Source organism: Aristolochia californica, unplaced genomic scaffold (genome assembly GCF_029961685.1).
Source record: "Aristolochia californica isolate CCGP_79_NKW_82.1479 unplaced genomic scaffold, dmAriCali1.0.hap1 SCAF_336, whole genome shotgun sequence".
Taxonomy (NCBI): Eukaryota; Viridiplantae; Streptophyta; class Magnoliopsida; order Piperales; family Aristolochiaceae; genus Aristolochia; species Aristolochia californica.
In genome coordinates, this window is record NW_027182033.1 from 7,501 (window position 1) to 16,792 (window position 9,292).

Here is a 9,292-nt window from a genome sequence, read left to right on the forward strand (position 1 = left end):
AAACAACTATTCAAAGTTCCTAGAGCTCCTTGTAAGGCTTGCTCAAAAACGCGTTGTCGGACCTGATTAATTGCTCTTTGTTGTTCAAAATGAATGGTTTCATTTTTGTAACTTTCTAATCGTTCCAAAGTCTCATATGTGGCATTAATCAAATTCGATTTTTCTCGTTCTATCTCAGAGTATCCATTCACCCGAAACTCATCCGCCTCCGTTTCTACTTTACGTAAGCGAGCTCGGGCTTTTTCGAGCTGCTCAATGGCTCCTCCACGTAGTTCTTCTGAATTTCGAATAGCACTCAAGATCCTCTGTTTTCGATTATCTAATAAATCACTTAATGAAAGTAGATTACCTTCTCATTTATTTCACAACTAAACTTCCATGATCTCTTCCCGAACCAAACATGAATCTTTCGATTCATTTGGCTCTCACGCTCAGTTATTTAGGGGGCACCCCCATATCTTTTAATTGATGAGCTTACCCTCTCTGCTCTGTTCGTATTCCATTCCAAGACATCGAAACTAATACAAAACCAGAATATTAGGAGGGCTCTTCCGACTCGACCAGACAAAAAATCTGTAATTGCCAGCAAAGTTGTTTCTTTTTTAGTTATTTTAAATTTTTTATTAATTTTTTATTTTTTTTTTTTTCGTCAAATCCAAAAAATTGATCTTCTTTTATATTTTATACATAGGTCGTCAATTCGGTATTGGATAAAAAGTGCGAGAAACCCGTTTTCCAGTAAACGGTTCAAATTTTTTTATCGATATGAGTGTTCTATATCAGATAAATTGCCAACTATTATATTAATATAAATTTTTAAACTATCTCCTTATCTCCTACTAGCATAGTGGTAGAAAGAGTACCTTCTTGTGCCTCGACTTCAAAGGGTTTACCTTTAACCATGTTAATGGGCCCACATTCATTATTGGCTAATAGAGAATCAAAGGTTTACCAATGAATCACGAAATGCTATGGTTCTTACATATGATTTCTTAATTTATTCAGAAGTAATTCGTCGAGATCGTGCACCTTTCTTTCTTATTTAATTAAATAAAAAAAAAAAAAAAAATGCAGCTGGTTGGATCCAGCCTATTCTTGAAATAAACAACTCGCACACACTCCCTTTCCAAAAAAGATCAATACACCAAGCACTACACTTAGATTTATTGGATTTGTTGCTAAAATATTGGTATTAAACCCTAAACTCCCGGCGGATGGCCAATGACCCAAGTAAACGAAAGAATCGGTTACATTTTTCATATGATCTCCTCTTGTAGATAGGACTAAGAAAATCGAACAGAGTTCTTTTTGTATCACCTGATCCCCTCTGTTTTGTTTGATTGATCTCTTTTTTTTTTTCTTAATTTCCTTATTTAAAATAAAAATAAAGAAATTGAATCTATTCTAATTTTTTTTTATTATTTATTATATTTATATTATGGATTATAGAAGTTCTCAATAAGACACTTATTAGCCCTAGACCCCAGGCCTCATGTTTGCTCCATCCTAATCTAATAAAATAAAAGTCAAACTAATAAAAAAAAAAGGGGGGGGGGTTCCCCTTCCATTAAAGGCGGGAAGGAAGAAAGCGAGTGGATTCGCTAATTCCTCATCCTCAAATTAGTCCTTCCCCGGGGTATTGTTTCAACGAACAAGTGATTAGACCAACAAGTGATTAGATGATAGGGGTGAAGTGTTGATCTAATTCTAAGAAGCAAGAGACGGGTACACAGCAAAAAAATAAAATAAGAAAATTAGGACGTATTTTTCATATTTATGGGATTAAACAAAAGGATTCGCAAATAAAAGCGCTAATGCCACGACTAGCCCATAAATTGTTAAAGCTTCCATGAAAGCCAGACTAAGCAATAAAGTACCTCGTATTTTACCCTCTGCTTCTGGTTGTCTCGCGATACCTTCTACGGCTTGGCCCGCAGCAGTACCTTGGCCAACCCCAGGTCCAATAGAAGCAAGCCCTACGGCCAACCCAGCAGCAATAACAGAAGCGGCAGAAATCAGTGGATTCATGGTAAGCTCCTCACACCAAAATAAAGAAATGGTTAATGATACAATCAACCAATGAATTATTACTTATTATTTCATCATTAAGACCCATCCGCCCGAAGTAACTAAGAACTCAAAAGTGAATTGAGGTAATGATATCCCTGAATCAGCAGAACGACTTCAATATCTCCTTTATAATTTCTACCGTGTAGTCTTTGTAAATCCAAAAGGTTCTAGTTATTCCATTTCTTTGGTCTAAGCCACTCTTTTTATTCTTGGCACGTTCTGTTCTCCTCTATATGCTTGACTTCATCTGTTTATTGTTTATTCATTCAATCCCCAGTCACAGATAAAATAAAACGGAAGAACTCCTATTGAATTCAAATTCAGTAGTAGGAAAGAATAAATATATATATATTATATATAATATATATATAATATAAATAATAATAATATATTATATACAAAATATAAAATAATATTATAATATAAAATAAAAAATAATAATAATATAATAAATAAAAAATAGAATAGAATATATATTTCTATTATTTTATTTGTATGTATAGTCCATATATGGATAATTAATGAATATCTAATATCACATATACATGTGTTTCTTGCATAACGTAAACCATTCTTTATGCTGTTGAATCGGATTCTAGTCGAAGAATAGAATCATGCTTCGAAACATACACAGGAATTGGCTTATAGCCATTACACTACACATATATATCCATACCTAGCTCAGCACGACCCCCTAATCGACTTTTTTATGAATCTTATTTGCTTGTAAACTCTTCTCTTCCTTTTACTTATCATTATCGCGACCCCTGCATGAATATAAATGGATGGGATCGTCAGCCCGAATCATTACGTATAAAGATTTGATTGCAATTAATGACAACTTTGATCAATCGTTGAATCAAATTGAATCAAATCAAATAAGAATGGAATTATTCTTTCTATAGAACATACTCTTTTTGTTTTAGGCGCATGTCGGAGACAGATAAGATAACAATTCTTAGTCAAATTATGAAAAAAAAAATAGAGTAATTGACTGAACAAATATGATCATATCATAGAATATTGATTAGAGAGACATAACATAAATGGACCATAAAGTCAATCTTAGGAAAAAGATCTTTTAGATCTCTTTCCTTTTTTTTTTTACAATTCCCAAATATCGTACATCTTTTTTGTTCCTACTCTAGACCATACATGTCTCGTTTGGATATATTGTGTTCCCCCAGTAGATTATCTTGAGACACTCGAGAGTTGGGATAAGCTTTTTTTTTTCGAAAGCTAGTCAATGATGACCCTCCATGGATTCACCTATATAAGCCGCGGCTAAGGTTGCAAAAATAAGAGCTTGAATCCCGCTTGTGAATAATCCAAGGAACATGACAGGTATAGGAACTACTGAAGGTACTAAAGAAACAAGAACAACAACTACTAATTCATCAGCCAATATATTCCCGAAAAGTCGAAAACTAAGTGATAAAGGTTTTGTGAAATCTTCTAGGATGTTAATTGGTAAAAGTATTGGAGTTGGTTGAATGTATTTACCGAAATAACCCAACCCTTTTTTGGTAAGACCTGCATAGAAATATGCCACTGATGTGGGTAAAGCTAAAGCAACAGTAGTATTTATATCATTCGTAGGTGCTGCTAACTCTCCATGAGGTAACTGTATGATTTTCCAAGGTAAAAGAGCACCCGACCAGTTAGAAACAAAAATAAATAGAAACATAGTTCCAATAAAAGGAACCCAGGGGCCATAATCTTCTCCAATCTGAGTTTTGCTCAGGTCTCGAATGAATTCAAGGACATATTCGAAAAAATTCTGACCGTCGGTTGGAACGGTTTGTGGATTCCGAACAGCTATAGCGGCTGAACCTAATAAGATAGCAATTACGACCCAAGAAGTAATAAGTACTTGGGCGTGGACTTGGAAACCCCCTATTTGCCAATATAAATGTTGGCCCACTTCCACACCAGATATATCGTATATATCCCTTAGTGTGCTTATGGAACATAGTATAAAATTCATATTACCCTCTGACAGAAATAGAACTAAAAAAGGAATTTTAATTATTTTGATTCAACCATCTCTTTCTCGACTCGCCCACTTTGACTTTAATCGCATATTTCAGGTGCCAAGGAATCACAGAATATCCCCATCCATTTTTATCTCTTTTTTGAGATTCAGGAATGGTAACCGATTCAATCAATCTATAGAGTTCAAAAAGTTATTGACTTATCTTAATCTTATTATTAATCAATGATTTCTTATATAGCTAGAACGACCCTCACAAATTGCGGATACTAATTTGTTAAGAATCAATCGGATTGAAGCTATAGCGTCATCGTTGGCTGGAATCGAAATATCTGCGAGATCCGGGTCACAATTTGTATCGATTAAACAAATCGTCGGAATACCCAAAGTGAGACATTCTCGAAGAGCCGTATATTCTTCTTGCTGATCAACGATGATTACAATCTCGGGTAACTCCGTCATATATTTGATCCCACCCAGATATGTTTGCAAGTGAGATAATTGTCTCTTCAACATTGCTGCGTCTCTTTTCGGGAGACGTTTGAGTTTCCCCGCCTCCGCTCTCAAGTCCCTGAATTTATGAAGTCTCGTTTCTGTAGTAGACCAATTTGTTAACATACCCCCGAGCCATTTTTTATTAACATAATGACACCGAACCCTTATTGCAGCTGCTGCTACTGAATCCGCAGCTTGACTTTTGGTACCAACTATTAAAAAGTGCTTTCCCCTACTTGCTGCATCAAAAACTAAATCACAAGCTGCTGACAAAAAACGAGCCGTTCTAGTAAGATTTGTAATATGAATACCTTTACGCTTTGCGGAGATGTAAGGTGACATTCTAGGATTCCATTTCCTAGTACCATGACCAAAATGCACTCCCGCTTCCATCATCTCTTCTAAATTGATGTTCCAGTATCTTCTTGTCATTTCACCCCACACTTTCCCTTTTTTTTTGTTAAGAAACAAGGTACCTTGAAATAAATAATTGTTCCGACGGAACCTTCTGCCAGGGATTGGCCGTTGATACACGGTCCAAGTCATTAATTACTTTCTATTCGTTATTATCTTTATTAACATTAACAAATCAAATGACTGGACCATACATACCATATATATATAGATATATAGTTCAAAGTTAAAAGAAAAGAATGAATATGCTCTTATTAGGAATCATTAAATCCTGTAAATGATTGTTCTGCTGTATCATGGAAAGTCTTTTGTATGCAAAAACCCAATAATTCTCTGTGGTGGAAAAAAATATCTCTTATTTTCCCCTCGAATAGATTCTTCTTTTTTATTTCCAAAGGAATGTTGTTGTGTTGCCTAGAACGATGCACTAATCCTTTAAATGCTGGTACCAACAGGTATCATACCCCCCAGAACAACATTCTCTTTCAGGCCTTTCAACCAATCAATACGACCTCGTAGAGCGGCTTTTGCCAAAACTCGGGCGGTTTCTTGAAAACTCGCTTCAGATATGAAACTTTGAGTATTCAGAGATGCCTTCGTTATTCCCAATAAAATGGCTCGGTAACAGATTGCTTCTTCTAAAGCGCGCCCTGTGCGTTCCGCTCGCAACAATCCGATTAGTTCTCCGGGTGAAAAAACATTAGACATTCCATCTTCTGAAACTAACACTTTTGATGTTATTTGACGTACAATAATCTCTATATGCCTATTATGGATCTGCACCCCCTGGGATCGATAAACCTTTTGGATCTTATTAACCAAAGAAATACGACTTTGCGCTATGGTTAGCTCAGCTCCAATTAAAAATCCCCAAGGATTTCCAAGAATTTTTGTTATATGTGCGTTCCAACCTTCAACCCTCTTCTCCAAGTTCATCGATATTGAATGAATTGAACGCACTTCTAACACCTGTTCCACTTTTGGAAGACCCTGCGTTATATCACCCGATCTCGATTTTTCATATATAAATGTAACTAATGTATCTCCTTCATAAAGAATTTCTCCATAATGGCCATGAACGGTTGCTCCCGGAGTGGCCAAATGAGGCTTAGCCGATCTTATTACTAAGGAGTCAACATGAACAATTATAACTTGACCAGATTTTATGCGCGGTCCATATTTTGATATACATACATTTTCACAAATAAACTGCCCAAGGCTAATTGTTGTGGATGTCTTCTCACAATAATTGTGATGGAGAAAGCACCAATTTAAATCGAATGGATTCAAAATGATGTTACTACATGGATCGCGATTGTAAATTCCCCCATTTTCATCTATTAAATAATATTGAATAGCTCTGAAAGGCTGTTTTAAATTCTCAAGTCGCAAATATTTATTTAAGAAGATCTGATTATAAGTTATTAAGCAGTAAGATGAATAAAAATTCGCAATTTTAGATACAGTACCCAGGGGACCTAACAAATTGCTAATAGCAATCGTGGAATCTTCTTTAATTGATTTTTTTCTCACACTGAGAGATTTGGAACCATTGAATGGACCAATTCGAGAACAATTAGATGATGACAAAATTAGAAAAGATTGGCATTGCTTATTTTTATTCAGCAACATATGAATAGTCCCTTGATGTTGGGTAAGTGATTGAATCTTCGCCTTGGGGTAAAAAGGATTAATATTGGTGCGATCTGATCCATTATCGAGATTCAATCCCGAACCTCCCCTATCATTCCTTTTTTCGGTATACGAAATAGGGGACTTAACTAAGTCAATTCTTATGAAATTTCGAATCAGATCATTTGTCCTTACTTCAACAAGGGAAGCATGGACTTCTTCTATAGAACCATTTCGTCCTTGGTCCCAATTCAATACTAAACAAGTTCGAACTAATTGAATATTTGTGTGAGAGATTCCTCGAATGGGTTTGCCGTTTCCATAAAGGATATAATTGACAACTCGGAGTTGCACATTATCTCTTTCCTGCAACGGATCCTGGGGGAAAAGCGTTGCTAAATTTATGCCATCGGCTATTTCATATGTGACTACAGGCCGAACCGAAACAAAATACTTTTTCTTGATGGGTGTAATCCGTTGGACATAGATCCAATTTTTCAATTTTTTTGAGTCCTTAGAATTTTTTTCTCCCGTTTCTGGTGGTACCAAGATGCCGCTATGCCGAGAGATTTTATCTGTTTCTCCGGGAAAATGGATATCTCCTGAAAATATTTTCAGTTCAATCTTTTTCTTTTTCCTCTCCACTCGGACCAATCCACCTACTCGGCTTCTTGTATTTAAAGCTATTCGTGTACCTACTCCAATGAGACTATTGTTCCGTACCATTATGGACGAAGATCCGGGTAAAATATGCACTTCTTCGGGAATGAAAAAAAAGCGATCTACTTTCATTTGGTATTTCGGCCTAAATTCTTTTGCTCCTCGATATTCAATCAAATCTTCTTTTTTTAGGATGAAATCCACCTCTATGGTACCATATTTAGTAATTCCTGAATTGCTTCTTCTGTATTGGGGATCGTCGAAATAAGCAAGAATACTATTTTTACGTAAAATACCAGTTATGAGTATTTCAATCGAGATACCAGAACAGGACATTAGTTCTTTCTCTCGTTCTTGATCATATTGGAATGGGAGTATGAATCTATTTCTTCGCCTCTTCCCCAATAAATCAGAATTCTCGTAGAGAATGGCAGGGTATATGAAATTCCAATGACCATTGGATATGATTCGATCTGGTCTTGAATAATCAAAACCCCTATCTACTTTTTTACCGAAAGGACCCGAACTAAACAATTTGTGTCTCACTCGATCATTAGTCACTGAGAGGCCAGAAATATATCTCTGTTCGACAGGAAGAGAATGAACATTCATTTGATCTTGATCCCTGTGGGGGGAAAAAGGCACTATATTAGATCTGCACGGATCCCCCGATAATATCCATAAATGGCTTGTTTTTGGTAAGAGATGAACATTACCATATGTATATTCAGGTGCATGGTACACGTCGGTACTCCAGTGGATTTCTCCCTCTGAATCAGAATAAATATGTTTTCGAACTCTTTCTTTAAAATTCAAAGTGGATGTTCCAGCGCGAATCTCGGCGATCACTTGTTCTGATTCCACATATTGACCATTTTGAACTAAAAGAAAACTTTTTGGTGGAATATTCACACTATGAATAATGCCTTGACTCTCAATAGTGACATACAGGTCTATATAACATAGAAAAGCAGGATGCCCATGACGTGTACGTGTTGGATGAACCAAATCCTCATTTAATTTAATTTTTCCATTAAAAGGAGCTCGTACCTGTTCTGCAGTACCACCTGTGAATACTCCACCAGTATGAAAAGTTCTTAATGTTAGTTGAGTCCCGGGTTCACCAATTGATTGACCCGCAATGATACCCACTGCTTCCCCTAATTCAACCAGGTCACCATGAGTGGGACTTCGACCATAACATAATCGACAGATCCAAGATGTACTACGGCAAGTGAAGGGAGTTCGAATATATATTGGTTGTGCCTGAAAAGTTATGAAGCGATTGACAAGTCCAATCCCGATATCTTGATTTCGAGCGGCGATACACCGTAGACCCATATATATATCGTCTGCTAATACACGACCAATTAATGTTTGGATCATAATTTTTTCCGTCATCCCATTTCGGGGACTCACGGAAATACCTCGGATAGTGCCACAATCCGTTCTACGTACAACAATGTGTTGAACTACTTCAACAAGTCTACGCGTGAGGTATCCAGCATCTGATGTTCGTACAGCAGTATCCACAACTCCTTTGCGGGCCCCATAGCAGGAAATGATATATTCCGTTAAAGAAAGTCCTTCGCGTAAATTGCTTTGAATGGGTAAATCAATCATTTGTCCTTGGGGATCCGACATTAATCCCCTCATACCTACTAATTGGTGTACCTGAGATGCATTTCCTCTAGCTCCCGAAAAGGACATTATATGGACTGGATTAGAAGGATCAGTCATCCTAAAATTAAGATGCATTTCCTGTCTCAAATATTCACTTGTAGCATACCATATCTCAATGGATTGACGTAATTTTTCTACCGCGTGTACATTCCCATAATGATGGTGCTTTTCTAAAATAAAACTTTGTTGTTCAGCATCTTGGACTAGCCATCCTTTAGAAGGTATTGTTAAAAGATCATCAATTCCTAATGAAATGGATGTAGCGGTGGCTTGCCGGAAACCCAGAGTCTTTACTTGATCCAGTATATGTGATGTATATGCCATCCCGAAGTGATCTATTAATCT